At 40.1% G+C, this 15,184-nt stretch overlaps 1 protein-coding gene across 7 annotated transcripts in view; it reads left to right on the forward strand.

Moving 5' to 3' along the window:
- The window catches only part of COLGALT2 (collagen beta(1-O)galactosyltransferase 2), a 115,246-nt gene that overhangs the window by 34,745 nt on the left and 65,317 nt on the right, over positions 1-15,184 (forward strand). The window contains exons 1-2 of one of the 7 annotated variants that reach the window (XM_055233765.2): positions 6,499-6,535; positions 6,861-6,930. The exons of 5 other annotated variants lie outside the window; for them this stretch is intronic. The gene's annotated coding sequence lies outside the window, so the exon portion shown is untranslated. Of the gene's footprint in view, positions 1-6,498; positions 6,536-6,860; positions 6,931-15,184 lie in introns of those variants that run through there. One more of the 7 variants, XM_055233764.2, reaches the window with a different exon arrangement.

Raw genomic sequence — 15,184 nt, forward strand, 5'->3', positions numbered from 1 at the left:
CATTACTCAGCTTTTAAAAATGTTATAATTTCTTTTCTCATTTCGAACAAATAGTTACTTTATATATTTTTATATAAAAAGTTCGCTTTTGAAATTTAATTTTACATTTGGAATTTTGTATCCTTTTTCTTAAAATGAGTTCCCCCAGGTTATATAAGCTTCCAGCCCCACAAGAGCTAGATTCAATCCTGCCTGTCTTTAGCTTTAAAACACAGCACCTGCCCTGCTGCCCCACAATGCCACTTGACAATGCCACTTGAGTGGTAGAAATATTCCTTTTGAAAACTTGTTTTTACTTTTTATTACCTCACACACCAGCTGTTTTTTTTTTTTTTTTTTTTTTAGAGACGGAGTCTCGCTCTGTCGCCCAGGCTGGAGTGCAGTGGCGCAATCTCGGCTCACTGCAAGCTCCGCCTCCCGGGTTCACACCATTCTCCTGCCTCAGCCTCTCCGAGTAGCTGGGACTACAGGCGCCCGCCACCACGCCCGGCTAATTTTTTGTATTTTTTAGTAGAGACGGGGTTTCACCATAGTCTCGATCTCCTGACCTCGTGATCCGCCCGCCTCGGCCTCCCAAAGTGCTGGGATTACAAGCATGAGCCACCGCGCCCGGCCCACCACCAGCTGTTCTTTTAAAGTTCTATGTTAGTGCTTTCTGAATTAATGAAGTTTAGCCTTAACACTGAAATCTCACTGCTGATAAAAAATAGCATGCCTAAATGTGTAGTTATACATAGTATTTTAACACCCACATTTATTTCCCGCAATAAAATGCTTTGCAAACATTCCATATGGCTGCTTTTGCAGCATTGACTTAGACAATTCTTAGCATGAGAAGTCCCACTCCAGATTTGCTATATAATTTTTATTGAATCTTTGGTGTAATTCAGTGAATGATAAAAATTTTAGTGACTGATAATTTATAATCAAAATGAAAAATTCTAAATCATTTTGACTGAGATAAATTTAATAACTAAGGGTTATAGTGCATGAAAAACTCATTCTGTCACTTTTTATTAACTCTGCATGGCCTCAGAAACCACTATGTGTCTATAAATAAAGCCACCCATGACAATTTGAGGCCTGGAGTAAGAATTCATTTTTATAGCATCACCTTTGACATTTTAACTTCTTCAGCATATTCACTAAAGTTAATAGTGACTGTCAATAAATTACAGTGAATTAGAATATCTAATATTTAATAGTTTGCCACATCTATGGCATCTACAGCTGGGACTTAGGAATTCCTTGTAGTTTCACGTAGATAGCGTTTTACTCAATTTACCAAATTCTCTACACCGCGAGGTGTTCTGTGAACTCCCTGGCTTGTCATCTGGCACTAAAGCATCACCTCTCCTTCACATCAGCCCCACAGTTCCTCCTAGAGCATCTTCCCTAACTTTCAACAGAAGAACGTCATGGCAGAGGGCCAGGGATCTGCTGCGTGGGATCTCAGAACTTAGAATACTCCATAGGTACCTACACAGGGAGAGTGAGCACAACAGTCTGCATTTCACCAAATTAGAAGATGTGCAAACATGGAGACATTCTTTCATTTATTCATTCACTACAGATATCAAGAATGTCTCTAATGGCAGGAATTGGACTCTCAGAATGAGTAAAATACTGCATCTCTCCCCTTGCGAAGCCCAGCATCACAAAAGCAGCACAGTGGGTTGAGGAACAAGGCATTGTTCTGAGAGCCTGGGGGCAATGAGATGAGGTTGGCAATGTTGATTAGAGCACCTGGTCATGGTAGCCAGACCTAAAAGCGACAGGATAGATGTGTATTTACCTTATATTCACATAGAATATCCCTCTATAACAAACCTTCAGCTCTCATTCTGCCATTTTCTCTACAATCTGATCTTATCTTCTTTAAGACCCTCTTGATACTTTACTTGCTATCAAAGTTTCCTTCGGTCTTCAGTTCCTTCTAGTGTGGACCAATTGCAAATATCTGAGATTCCCTGCCTCCGGCATCTTTTTTTTTTACCCACTAGAAAAAACCCAATCCCAGATCCGTCCTCCTGCAATCTCTAGTTCTGAGGACTGTTCATCCCCCAGCCCCATGTCCATGTTAATTTTGTCACACAGGGTGAATCCCTCCACCCTCAAGTGGGCCCTCAGCTGCCCACTGATCTTTCTGTTTCCCTTGTAAAGCTTGCTATTTACTCTTCTAGATCTACTTACTTCGTCATTTCCACTGACATTTTCAGTAGATCACCTTGCTTCTGAATTCATCAATAAAACTAAAGCTAGTAGATGAAAATAATTTCAATTTTGTGACCTCTTCTACTCCTGTTCTTCTGGAAGAGAGATTTCATCCTGTCTGAAGTAAACTTCTCATTTTTACTCTGAATCTCATCCTTTTCCTTGACCCATCCTCCCAGTAGCCTTTGCCTCGTCTTCTTCCCTTGTTTAGAATTAATTCAACAGATATTTATTTATCACTTGTTGATATTATACCTCAGGATACAAAAGAGAATGAGGCACAGTGCCAGCCTTCAAGGACTTAGAGTCAAACTTCTTGAGAGAATGGTCGACATTTGCCAATTTTGCATTCTCACTTGCATTCATTTCTCATCTGGTTTCCATAATCTAGTTTCCACACTCACCACTCCACTGGAAGTTTCCTTGCCAAGATCACCATTTAATGAGCAATCCCCCTCATTAAATCCAGTGTCACTTTGACTTCACTTTCTCTTCAGTCCCCTTTCTGCTGCATTCAATCATGTAGACCAGTTTCCTTTTTTATAACAGTGCCTTCGCTCAGATCCATGGTTCCACCTTCCTAATATTCTTCTTACCTTGCTGTCTTCCCTTTGGCTTACTCATTTCTCACTGCATGTTTCTTAAAAGTGGTGTTCCCCTGGGATCTAGATTTGGCTTTCTTTTCATTGGAAAACATCACCGCAAGTAGTCTGGTCCGTTCCTATAGCTTCAGTTACCGAATGTATGCCTATGACTCCTAACTCTCTATTCTCTCCCTGATGGTGTCTCTCCAGCTCAAGACCTAGAGATCTCCTGGCATTTTCATGTGAATGGTCCAGAGATTCCTCTAACTTATATCTCAGACTGAGCTCTCCACTTTCTCATTCCTTTTCTCAACCAGCTCTGTCTCCTATATTCCCATCACCATGCAACCATTTGCCCAAAACAGAAACATGGACCTCTCCCCCATCATCCATATCAAGTTATTAATCAATTTTTGTCAGTCGTTCCTACTTAATCCTCTAGAATTTTTTCACTTTTCCCTATCTGTTCTGCCACTTCCTTAGTTCAAGTCACTGTCATCTCCCATTTCCTAATGGATTGCTCTGCCCCTCTGTTTTACCCTCCACCAATTCATCCATTATACATACTGTAAGCTACATGACCTTTCTTTAGGTAAAACTTGGCCCTATTACTCCTAAACCTTCAGAGACCTTTGAGGGTAAAATCCATATACCTTGGAATGGCATGCAAGAACCCTTCAAGATACAAGGGTTCTGCCAGTTTCTCCCGCCCAATCTTTCCCCATTCTTCCCTCATGTTGCAATCATGTTGAACTGCCTTCCACAGGGCCACAACTCTCTCTGGCCTCTGGACCTTTATAAATGCTCTTTTTTAGATTCAGACTACCTTTCTAAACCACTTGCCTATTTTTTAAGGTTTGTAACAGACCACACCTTCTTTGAGTAGATTCTTGCAGGTATTGAAATCTGGGCTGAGACCTATTGTGTGCTTTACCGAATCTCCCACAACGCTGTTTTGTTTGTTTGTTTGTTTGCTTGTTTGTTGGTTTGTTTTGAGATGGAGTCTGACTCTGTCGCCCAGGTTGGAGTGCAGTTGCACAGTCTTGGCTCACTGCAATCTCTATCTACCAGGTTCAAGTAATTCTCCTGCCTCAGCCTCCTGAGTAGCTGGGATTACAGTCGTGCACCACCACAGCCAGCTAATTTTTATATTTTTAGTAGAGATGGGGTTTCACCATGGTGGCCAAGCTGGTCTTGAACTCCTGACCTCAAATGATCCACCCGCCTTGGCCTCCCAAAGTGCTGAGATTACAGGCGTGAGCCACTGCACCTGGCCTCCCATAACACTCTTATAACTATTTTTAATTATGTTTACTTTTTTGGATCTGCCCCCTAGGCTCAGCTTCTTGAGGGCCTGCCTTCTTCTTTTTGAATCTCCAGGTTCTAGCACTGAGGTGCCTTATAGGAAGCTGCTCGGTAAATATTAGGGAAAAGGTAAACAAGTTATTGTAATAGATTTTCGCATCAATACCCACTTTATTTATTTGCATTTTATGATAAAATTGAGATCCTCAAAGACAACTAATTGTTACCTCCAAGTTCCTCAATGGCCTATCTGGTTACAAAGTTAGGATCAAAACAGACATCATATGCTTTTTTCAAGAACCAGAAAAATTGGGATTCTCTTCTGTGGGACCCTTTTTCTTATTTTGCTTTTTTGATGATAGGAATAGACTGAGTTTTGAAATGCACAGTGAGGATGAATTTTATGTTTATTAAAATTTCCATATACACACTGAAAATGTCCAGTTTCTTGATTATACTACTAAGTTCAGTAAAAACAAACGAATGTTCGTTGTTTCCAAGAGTCATCCATACTTATTACGAAAATAGATTCAATCTTTTTTCTCTCTCTTTTAAGAAAAAGAATTTGGAAATGTGACCCAGCATCATGTTTTCATTTTGTTTAAAAGAAAACATATTTTTCCTCTAATAATCCTAGCTGCTGTGGGAATAACACACACATGGTTGGCTTTAGATTTGGTGACTATCAAAATCTCTGATTAAATAGTTTCTGTGCTTGTATTAGTAATACAATATTTTACAGTGTTTTTAAATACTTACAGAGACATTTGCACAAAAAGGCTTATAAGATTAGTGGATTTGAAAAATCATTTTTACTCATCATCCTAAGGAAGGAGAGAGCAGAAATGTAGGATTGTGGACCATGATGGTCTAGATGCATGAGAGATTGTGGGAAAACTCTGTTCTCTTTTATTTGATATCCTATTTTTCTTTATTCTTTTTTGGGGAAAAGGAGAAATGCCATCCTCAACAGGCATGAGAAAGGACAAAGAAAAATCATTCCTTTTCTGCCCTTTTCCTTCCCTTGTTTTCTTATAGTTTTCTTGGAGATTACACAATTGTGAATTATAATAAAGTATTCTATAGTAAAAGCCAGTGCAAGTGCAGAGAATGTGTAAGATTTTCATTTCCAGCCAAACCCTGCTGGTCAGTTACACTTATTATTGGTTTATGTCACGGTCTGGGAACATATTAACCAACTGCCCAGATTGATACCCACTTGCACCTCACATGTAGGTTTTACACCGTCTAAAAGTAGACAGACGAGAGAGCTGCCTACTGACCATAACTACGCAATGACATTGAGAGCAAAGGAAGAGTTTGAGATGGTGACCTCTTGAATTACTAAGAGAATGCTCCCTGACCACAGGTTTAAATAGTGAAGAAGCATGACAGCTGTTTGGAACAAGGAAGCTGGGTTTGCACCTCCTGGCTGGCTCCTTAAATAAGAGTAGTGAGGATGGAGGCTGTCTGGGTTTCCTATGTAGCAGATGGCAGTAAACAAAGAAAAGGTTTTCAGCAGACAGATTGGAAGGTAACTGGAGGTTGGAATTACTCTGGAGTGAGTTGGAAAGAAAAAGGAGATTGTGCATAGTAGAATGGTTTCTAGTACCTGTCTCCCTCTGGATAATTTCTCTTTCCCAGTTAAGTTGTCAGACAACTATGTTGGAGAATGGCCCTGAAATGAAAGCTTTACTGGTCCCAATTCCAGCTTTCATTAAATTGGCTCCCAAAGCAAACCATGGGGCTGGCACCTGCATAGCTAGCATTCACTTTACAGCTGTGAACCGTGTCTTACGTGCTTGACTCTAGGTAGGGAAATATACTAAGGAGAAAGTGGAAATGTGGATTTTATTCTGACAAGGCTTTGAATTGTTTCTTGAAAAAGCTGAAATAGCCCTTGGATCTCCACTAGCCTCTTTGGTAGATTGCTGCCACTGGTAATTATATGTCAAGTAATGGCCTCCTCCCCATTCAGAGTCCCTCACTGAGCCACAGCATGATGCCACTGAGAATTAAAAACAGGCCTTCCTCCCCACTGGCCTGTTGTATTTGCTTCCTCTGGCTGGAGGGCACTATTGGCTTCCTACTCTATGGCTGTCATCCATCTCCCAGGAGCCGATGATCCTTTATTTCAGCAGCCCAAAATCTGGACAGGAGATTCCATTGATGCCGTTGTGAAAGGTGGCCAGTACTTTTGGAGCAAAGGCTGACTGAGTTCAAAGAAACCTTGAAGTTCTTGCCCCAAGATGTTGATCAAAAGCAGGGTATTTGGTGGCCCTCAGTTTGGATCTGTAGTTACTCTGTCATATCTCCTTTCTGTCCTCACAATAGCCACTGTTCTTTGGTCATGGTTCTAGGAGATTGTCCTTCACTCAGGCCTGTGTACCTCATTCTTTGAGAGGAAGAGGGGGAGACTGGTAGGAGGAAAGGTGGGGAAAAAAATCTTATCATTTCTAGAAAACATATTATTTGCCTCTAAATCATCATGATGTCTTTGGAGTTCAGTTAGCTCCTTGCCCTTCTGTGCCTTTCAAGATTTGGAGACATTTGGTGATTCCATAACGAAGCTCTCCCAGGCTGCCAGACTCCTTAGTGAGGAGACACAGTTGGTAAATACCTGTAGACACAGTTGGTAAATACCTGCAGCAGAGATCCTAAACTAGGTGCCTGTGGGCCAGATTGAACCTGCTCTTTTTAAATTGCCAATATTTAAGGATTTCCTATAAAAATCTGGATTTCTGCCTTCTCTTTAAGGATTGGAAGCTTTGGTATTACTGGGCCTGAATTTCTAAATGGCGGAATAATGGCCGTACCTTGAATCGAGGTATGTAGTCTCTCAACCACATTATTCACTTGCATGACTGGCTGGTCCCTGTAGATTTTTAGGTAAAAAAATCTAGACCCCAGAGCCGTGCTGGAAACCTCTCTGTATCCAGTGGAAGATTTTGCAGGATCCTCCCCCTTGGTGAAGTGACAGCAACTGGCAACTCCATTGGTACCTCCAGGAATCTACAACATGGACGTAGTCATAACTGATGAGTTTATGGAAACTGGACTTGTCTTTGGGATGTTCAGTGCTTTTGTGTTACTTAGCTCTCTGCCCTGGGCAGAGCCTTGGCATGAGATCTGTGATGCCTACAGAACATAAGCGAAAGTAGAATAAAGAGAAATTATGACCAAGAGGCAGGAAGAGAAGTCAGATTTTTAAAATACCATAATAATTGCAAATTTTAAATTTAAACAAAAATATTTTGTCTTAACTCTTCTCTGTCTCCATTAACTTCTTGGACCATTACTACCAGGTTCTGGGCATTCAGTGATTTGGGAAAAAGTGGTATTGTCTTCTGTCAACAATATGAATATAATCCCCAAGATGATCCACTCATAACTCTGTTTAAAATCTGAAAGAATCATAAAAACTGTTATTTTGAGGTTTAGAGGAAGTAAGGGGGATTCATATGGAGGATAAGACAAGAAAAAACAGAGGATAAAATAAGTAGACATAATCTGAAGAGTTGCCATTTACAATCCAGATTTAGGAGCTTTCTGGCATAATTGACCAAATATACTACATACTGAGAAAGGGACAAGGTAAGAATCATGCATCTATTAATTGTACTTATACCTCACCCATTTCCAAAAAGGAATGAAGGAAATTATGTTGATTATGAAAATGTCAATCTCTTAATAAAATGCAGTTTCAGGATGTTGAAACAGAAGGAAAATTTTGTTGTTCTTAATTCACATTTAACGAATCATGTTTAATGCTGACAACTGCCTCTCTGATCTTGACTTCGTTCAGGTTCATTTCTCAAGATGTGGAGATTAATGTGTCAGAACTCATAGCCCTGAAGTTTGCAGGCTTATTTGTCTATACTTCTTGTCTATTAGATCATATTTTTTAGTTTAAGAATAGAGTTCTCTTTAATTGTACTACAACCTTACAAGTATACACAGAAGACTTTCATGTGAATTATCTATTGTTTTACTTTTATTTTGAAATAATTTCAAACATTACAGAAAAGTTGCAAGAATAATACAAAGATCTTTCATATACCAACATTTTGTTATATTTGCTTTATCATTCTCTCTATATGAGTGTTTTTATACATATTATTTTTTAATTATTTGAGATAGTTTGCAAACCTCATGCCTCTTTACCTAAAAATACCTCAGTGTATTTTTCCTAGGTATAAGAATATTTTCTTTTACGTATCTGTAGTTCAGTTATCATATTCGGGAAGTTTAAACTGATGCAATGTATTTTTTAGAGACAGGATCTAATTCTGTTGCCCAGGCTAGAGTGCAGTGACGTGATCATAGCTCTCTGCAGCCTTGAACTCTGGGGCTCACGGGATCCTCCTGCCTTAGCCTCCCAAGTAACTGTGACTACAGGCATGCACCACCAAGCCTGGCTAATTTTAAAAAAAATTGTGGATATGGGGTTCTCAATATGTGCTCAGGCTGGTCTTGAACTTCTGGCCTCAAATGATCCTCCCACCTCAACCTCCCAAAGTGTTAGGATTATAGGGATGAGCCACAATGCCCAGATCTGATACAATACTTTCATCTACAATCTACATGTCATCATTTTATGAATTGTTCTAATGTCATTTATAGAATTTTCTTTTTAAAACAAGATCCAGTCTGAAATCATTTATGGCATTAAGTCATTCTGTCTCTTTAGTATCCTTTAATCTGAATTAATATTTAATTTCAGCCTTTCTCTTTCATACTATTGATCTTAAAAAAATACAGGCCTGTCATTTATAAAATATTCCACTGCTTCTCCAATGTTTCCTCATGATTAGCTTTTGTTTATCCATTTGGAATACTGTATAAGTCACATGTCTTTGGTATCACATCTGAAGGTTGATGTCTGTTTGCCCCTTTCTAGTGATGTTAATTTTGATCACTTGGTTAATGTATTTCCAACTTCTCTAGTGTATAGTAGTATTTTCCTTTTGAGATTAATAAGTAATTTTTCACATAAGACTTTTAGTTCCTAGGTAGCAGGAAGCATTCTGTGATCCTAGTTCATCTCCAGTGCCAAGCGTGGGCCCTGGTAATGGTGAGTGATGAATATTTGTTTAATAAAATGGAACTGTGTATGTATTTTACTTTAATAGTCCTGAGAGATTTTTATTGAGAAAGATGAGGTAATGTTGGTAGAGGAAAGATCAAAGAAAAACAGTAGAGTAGAGCTCTTTCCAAAATGTTTGAGGAACCTGGGATAAGCTTGAGGGACCCTGGGGGCCATGGCCCCTGTGAACCAGTTTCACAGAGCTCCACACCAAATGGAACTGTGGTCTTGGTTCTTGGAGTAGCTGCAGTCCCCAGGAAATGTGCCCTATTCTAACTCTTCTCTAAGGAGGAAGGAACATATTAGGAGGGCAAGACCTAACCGCAGATTAAGGTAAAATCTACATGATTTGTTGCAAGTATTATGTAGCGTTTGAAAATTACTTCAGTTTCCATTATTGTAGAATACTCTCATATTTGAAAATATGATATTTAATCAAGTCTGATATACCATGATTTTATGTATTGTAGAAAAAGAAAGGAAAGCCACAAGTTAAACTATGACATAATTATTTCTTATCACTTAGAATTTTTATCTTATGCTTATCAAAATATCTCTTTTAGAGTTATTGAGACATAGATGTTTATCTCTTGTGAACACATTCAATAATAAAAGAAATAAAGGGATTGAGATTTGCCGAAAACTTCATAGGCAGAGTCCAACTCTCCAGAATCACCTTTTTCCCAAGAGTCATAGAGGTCTGTGCTTTGCACACGGTGTTATTCCCTGTGCCTTCATGAGCTTTGGGTTGCAGCATTGCATTGTGCTCTGCTTTTGTTTCTAGGATTTTCTTCTAAGCCACTGGCACCCATACTGCACATTTTAATGCTGCCTCTGCTTTGATCTTACCAGGATGTTTTAGCAACCATGGCTAACACTCCTTCCTCAAATGGTCCCTAAGAGCTTTTTGACTGAAATCTTGAGGGATGGTAGTTGTTCAATGGTAAAACTAGAATGAACAACCAAGTTCACTCATCACAGATAACTAAATGGCATCTACTGACTGGTCTAAAGTGATTGGCAGACGCCAGGTATCGCAAAGTGCCGGTGAATTCAGAGATGTTAAGATAGAGGAAGGAAAATATGTTATTAGAATCAGTGAGGTACAACTTGTATATGGGTTGTTTAAAAGTAATTAGTGATGTTAAAACAATGATATTATGCAGGGTTGGTGAAGATGTGGGATCAGGCTTATAGTACTAGGAATACCCTACACCTAGGGTATTCCTAGTACTATAAGTTATTACTTTTCTGAAGGGTAGTTTAATATAAATAAATAGCCTCAGTTATGTTAGTATCCTTTGCCCTCATAATCTTTTTATTTTTATTATTATTATTATTATTATTTTTTTGGAGATGAAGCTTCACTCTTGTTGCCCAGGCTGGAGTGCAATGGCATGATCTCGGCTCATCATAACCACCGCCTCCCGGGTTCAAGAGATTCTCCTGCCTCAGCCTCCCAAGTAGCTGGGATTACAGGCATGCACCACCACGCCCAGCTAATTTTGTGATTTTAGTAGAGACAAGCCTTCTCCATGTTGATCAGGCTGGTCTTCAACTCCCGACCTCAGGTGATCCGCCCACCTCAGCCTCTCAAAGAGCTGGGATTACAGGCCTGAGCCACCGTGCCCGGCCCATACTCTAATTTTTTTTAGCTCTAGTCTAAGAAAATAACCAGAGTTGCCGTTAAAGATTTATGAACCGAATATTCACCATGCATTATTTATAAAAATGAAAAATTGGGAACAAGTTAAATGTTCAACATATGGGAGTGGAATGAAAGAATGTTTTCAAGCTTTCTTGAAATTATATGAACAAGTGCTCCCTAGAGCATACAAAACTGTACATATAGTATGCTTCCAATTTTGTTTAACCACATACTAGAAGGGAGAGCGAAATATAGCAGGATGGGGAAAGAAACTGGTATGAAGATGGTTTCTTTCCAATAACTCTCCTCCAACAGCAGGGGAAGAGCTTTTTTCTTTCTTAGATACCTAAAACCCTTCCCAAGTTTCTATGATAGCAAACAGATAAAAATTTGCCACTGGGTCCTGTTGACTTTCTCTGACATTCTCATCCATCCAGTAACTTGCACTTTCTGTCTTGTGCTGGGGTTCAGGCACCACTGGCCTCATCTGTGAACTCATGAGACAGGCCCAGTGGAGGAGAGGTCTCATGATTCACACCAGTGCTGAGGTGTCTCTGGGGGAGTGAGTCGAGTTCTATCAGCACTCAGGGGCCAGCTCTGCAGAGCTATGACTGGTGACTCGGTGGAGTGAGAATGGAGAGGCAGAGTGTGGGTGGGCTGTGCAGAGTGCTGAGAAAGCTTGCAGGAGTAAAATCTTCCTGTCAAAGAATTCCAGGCAGGAAGGGCGTAGGTGGGAATTCTGAGTATAACCAGGTAGCTCTTTTCAAATCGATACCTAGGCTAGATCCCACAGAGTTGTCTGGGCCTTAGAGACCACATTCTGTGACACACTGAAGCCTGTGCTCCACTAACCAGAAATATCCCCACTCCCCATCCTTCTGCCACTAGCAAAGAAGTACTATGGCAAGAGAGCAACTTAGCAACTAGAAGAGATGAAGACAACTAGCTCACATGAAGTGATGGGGTCAGGGAGCCTCTGCCAGGACTAGAGGTCCTGTGTGAGAAGGTGAAGGAGAAAGCCAAGCTTTCTGAGGAGCTGACACTTTTTAACAGGTCTGCATCCATATGCCCAGGGAGCCTGGAGAAGTTTGGGACTTCCTTGCCAGTCATTCTTTCCACAGATGTTGACTGAGCCCCGGCTCAGTAGCGTGCTCTGGGTCCTTGTCCTGGTTCCAGGCAGGCTGAGGCAAAGAGGGCTGTGGAACACTTGCGGGAGCCCTTGGCCAGCATTCCATCATGCCTCTGTTTTCAGGGGCCTCCTGCCCCCACTGTGGAGAATCTTTCCTTGTTAATAGAAACGACAGCTTTCTTTGAGTATAAAACATTAATTATTCCCAATGGTTTTCACAAACTTCATGATATGAGGAAGGTTTTGATGGCCTTCAGAATCAACTCCATCACCAACCACCAATCCCTCGAGGGAAGGATCTCTCTGTGACTCCCACCTCCCCCTGCTCTGTGACTCTCTATGCTCTCTGTGACTCCCACCTCCCCCTGCTCTTGTCCTGTGCAGTGGCTCCCTGTGGCTCTGTAGTGAGACTGTTTTGCAGTACAGCAGACTAGAATAATTTTTCTACAAAATTACCAGAACATTAATGTTCTGTATGGTGTCTACCAAGGGCCATTGTCCCTCAGGATGTTTGTAAATCATCCACGGTGCCAGCTTACAGATTATGGAAATAGAAAATTCTGTGTCACGTATACTATATAGTTGCTGAGTGATTTTTATAGAGAAGTAGTTGCCTCTGGTTACATCTCCTCCTAAAAGGGTTGTTTAAAATTAAATGAAATAGAGAAACTTAAAAATACCTAAAAGTGTTGTAGAACACAGTTAAAGATGTAGATCGCTCTGCTTTGTTATTCTTTGCATATTTCTGATATTACTTGGAATAAATCCTTTATGTTACTGGTTACCTCCTACTTTTTCTATTAACTTCAAAGTTTTGCAAAGTGGGTAGTTATGGTTTTTTTTCCTATTATTACCAGACTTCAGGACACGTGTATGAATTCCAAAGTTGTGCTGCTTTCTTGCACCTTGCCATGGTTAGGGAAGAGTGACAACCTTTTACATCTTAGGTTCTCATTTAGCCTCCCAAAGACTTCCTTGGATAAACTAGACATGGATTTTAAGACTGTAGCTAGCTTACTATTTGGAAGATGTGAAGTGAAGGTTATATTCAACCTGCACCTTAATCTATGATTAAAATAATGCTGTTTTAGATCCTGCATGGTGGTGGTTTTCTTTTTTAATTAATAATTTGTTGTGAAAAAAATACTGATAAGGTTTGTATCATGTTGACATACTATAGTTGTGGGAACATGATATCTGGCTTTAAAAACTGAAAAGCCTGGAATATCCTCTTCATCTTCTTTGGACTTTTTCACATGTGCTCAGTGGGGATTTGTGCTTTCAGAGTCGTGTTACTAGTGGAAGCCGGCAGACCTGCTTGTCTCTGGCATCATAGTTTCCTAACAAATGTCCTTATTTTATATAGACTTGGAAAATGTAATAATGTATGTACATGGTAATAGAAAAATTGAAATGGTATGTAAAAGCAAACAGTGAAGAATAAGTCTTTAAAAACATACTATCTTTGCAAGAAGCCACCTCATACTTAGTATCAAAAAAGGACAACTATTTTACCACAATCATCAATTCTGTGATTTGGAAACTCATACAGGGCACAGCAGGGGTGACTTTTCCTTACTCCATGATATCTGGAACCTTAGCTCAAAAGACTGGAAGGCTGGGAGGCTGCAGCCATCTGAAGGCTCATCACTCCCATGACTGGTCCCTGGACTGGACAGACTTGAAAACGAGGACTATTGAGCAGAGCATCTATCGGTAGTAGATCATCTACTCGGTAGTAGATCATCTACTCGGTAGTAGAGCACATGGTCTCTCCATGTGGTTTGGCTTCCTCACAGCATGGCAGCCTCTTACACAGTGACTTTGGACTCCAGTCATGAGTCTTTTTGGCCAACACAGAGAAAGCTGCCTTGCCTTTTCTGACTTAGCCTTGGAAGTCAGACAGTGTCACTTGTGATTCCCAGATTTAAGAGGAGGGGACCTAAACCCTATCTTTTGATAGGAGGAATGTCAAGGTCACATCATGAGATGAGAGATATTGTTGCAGTTGTATTTGGAAAGTTCAATATATGATCTTTCCCCCTGAAATGTGGAGATTATTCCATATAGATCTCTGAGACTGTTTATGGCTACATAATAATGTATATATCATTTTCACAACCAGCCACCTACTCTTGAATATTTAGTTTGTTTCCATTCTTTTGATAGCACAGTATTTTGATATTTTTTTATTATATATTTTAATGCTATTCCAGTATATTTACAGGATATAGTCTCATAAGTGGTATTGCTGGGTTAAAAAAATGTGAATTTTAAATTCTGGTAGATATTAAGCCCAGTCTTTTGCATCAAGATTATTTTGGCTGAGAGTGATGAAAAATCCAAAATAACAATGGCATAAAGATAGAAAGACAGAAAGCACGGAATAAGAATCCAGACCTAAGTCCTTTTTTCACTGTACCAAACTAGAATAGGACTAAGTTATAAACTCAGCATTTATCAGCCAAAATATTACCGCTTATCTCTGAGATCCCAATAAGGTTATTTGGTCCTATTTTATTTTTGTGGTATCTGAATTGTACATGCAAAAATTAACTTTCTCTATAATAATTATTCTTTAAGTGGAAAATTATCTTCCTGTCGCTACAAAGCAGCAGCCTGCCTAGGGAAAGCTGTTTTTTCATCTTTATTTCAATGGCTTAGTAATCTCCTTTGCTGTTTCTTCTTTCAGATCTTCTAGCCTCCTACTCCTCACACAGTAAATCCTTTCATAAAGAACGGCTGAGTCATGAAAGGGAATGCAGATGGCCATGAGTTTATTTCCTGGCTTGGAGTCCAACCCAGGTTTCTTCTCCCAGCCAGGGGCAGCTGTCACCTGACAGCAGTAGTCCTCTCCAGGCCAAGTGGACTTCGTTTATTGATGGGCCCAGGCCCTCAAACCCTGCTGGTGATAGAAGCACAGCCTGTGGAACAGGCTAGATAGGAGCCCAGGATGGATGTACAGTGAGCATTGGGCTGGCTGCCAACCCAAACTTCCACTAGTCTAGTGTTTGCTTTCAGTAGCAGCAAAATGGAAAAATCATAATCTTCAAAATGGTGTGAGGAAGATAAAATAGGAGCAAGTGGTGGCATAGCTAGAGGGTTTAAACTTTGTCATTCAAAGGCTGTACTTGGAAGAACCTTATAAAGCAATGCAAATTTCTGCCAGAGAAGCATTAGGCCCAGACTTTTAGACCTGTGGGATATTCCCAACTACA

The sequence above is a fragment of the Symphalangus syndactylus genome, chromosome 19, assembly GCF_028878055.3.
Source record: "Symphalangus syndactylus isolate Jambi chromosome 19, NHGRI_mSymSyn1-v2.1_pri, whole genome shotgun sequence".
In the NCBI taxonomy this organism is placed as follows: Eukaryota; Metazoa; Chordata; class Mammalia; order Primates; family Hylobatidae; genus Symphalangus; species Symphalangus syndactylus.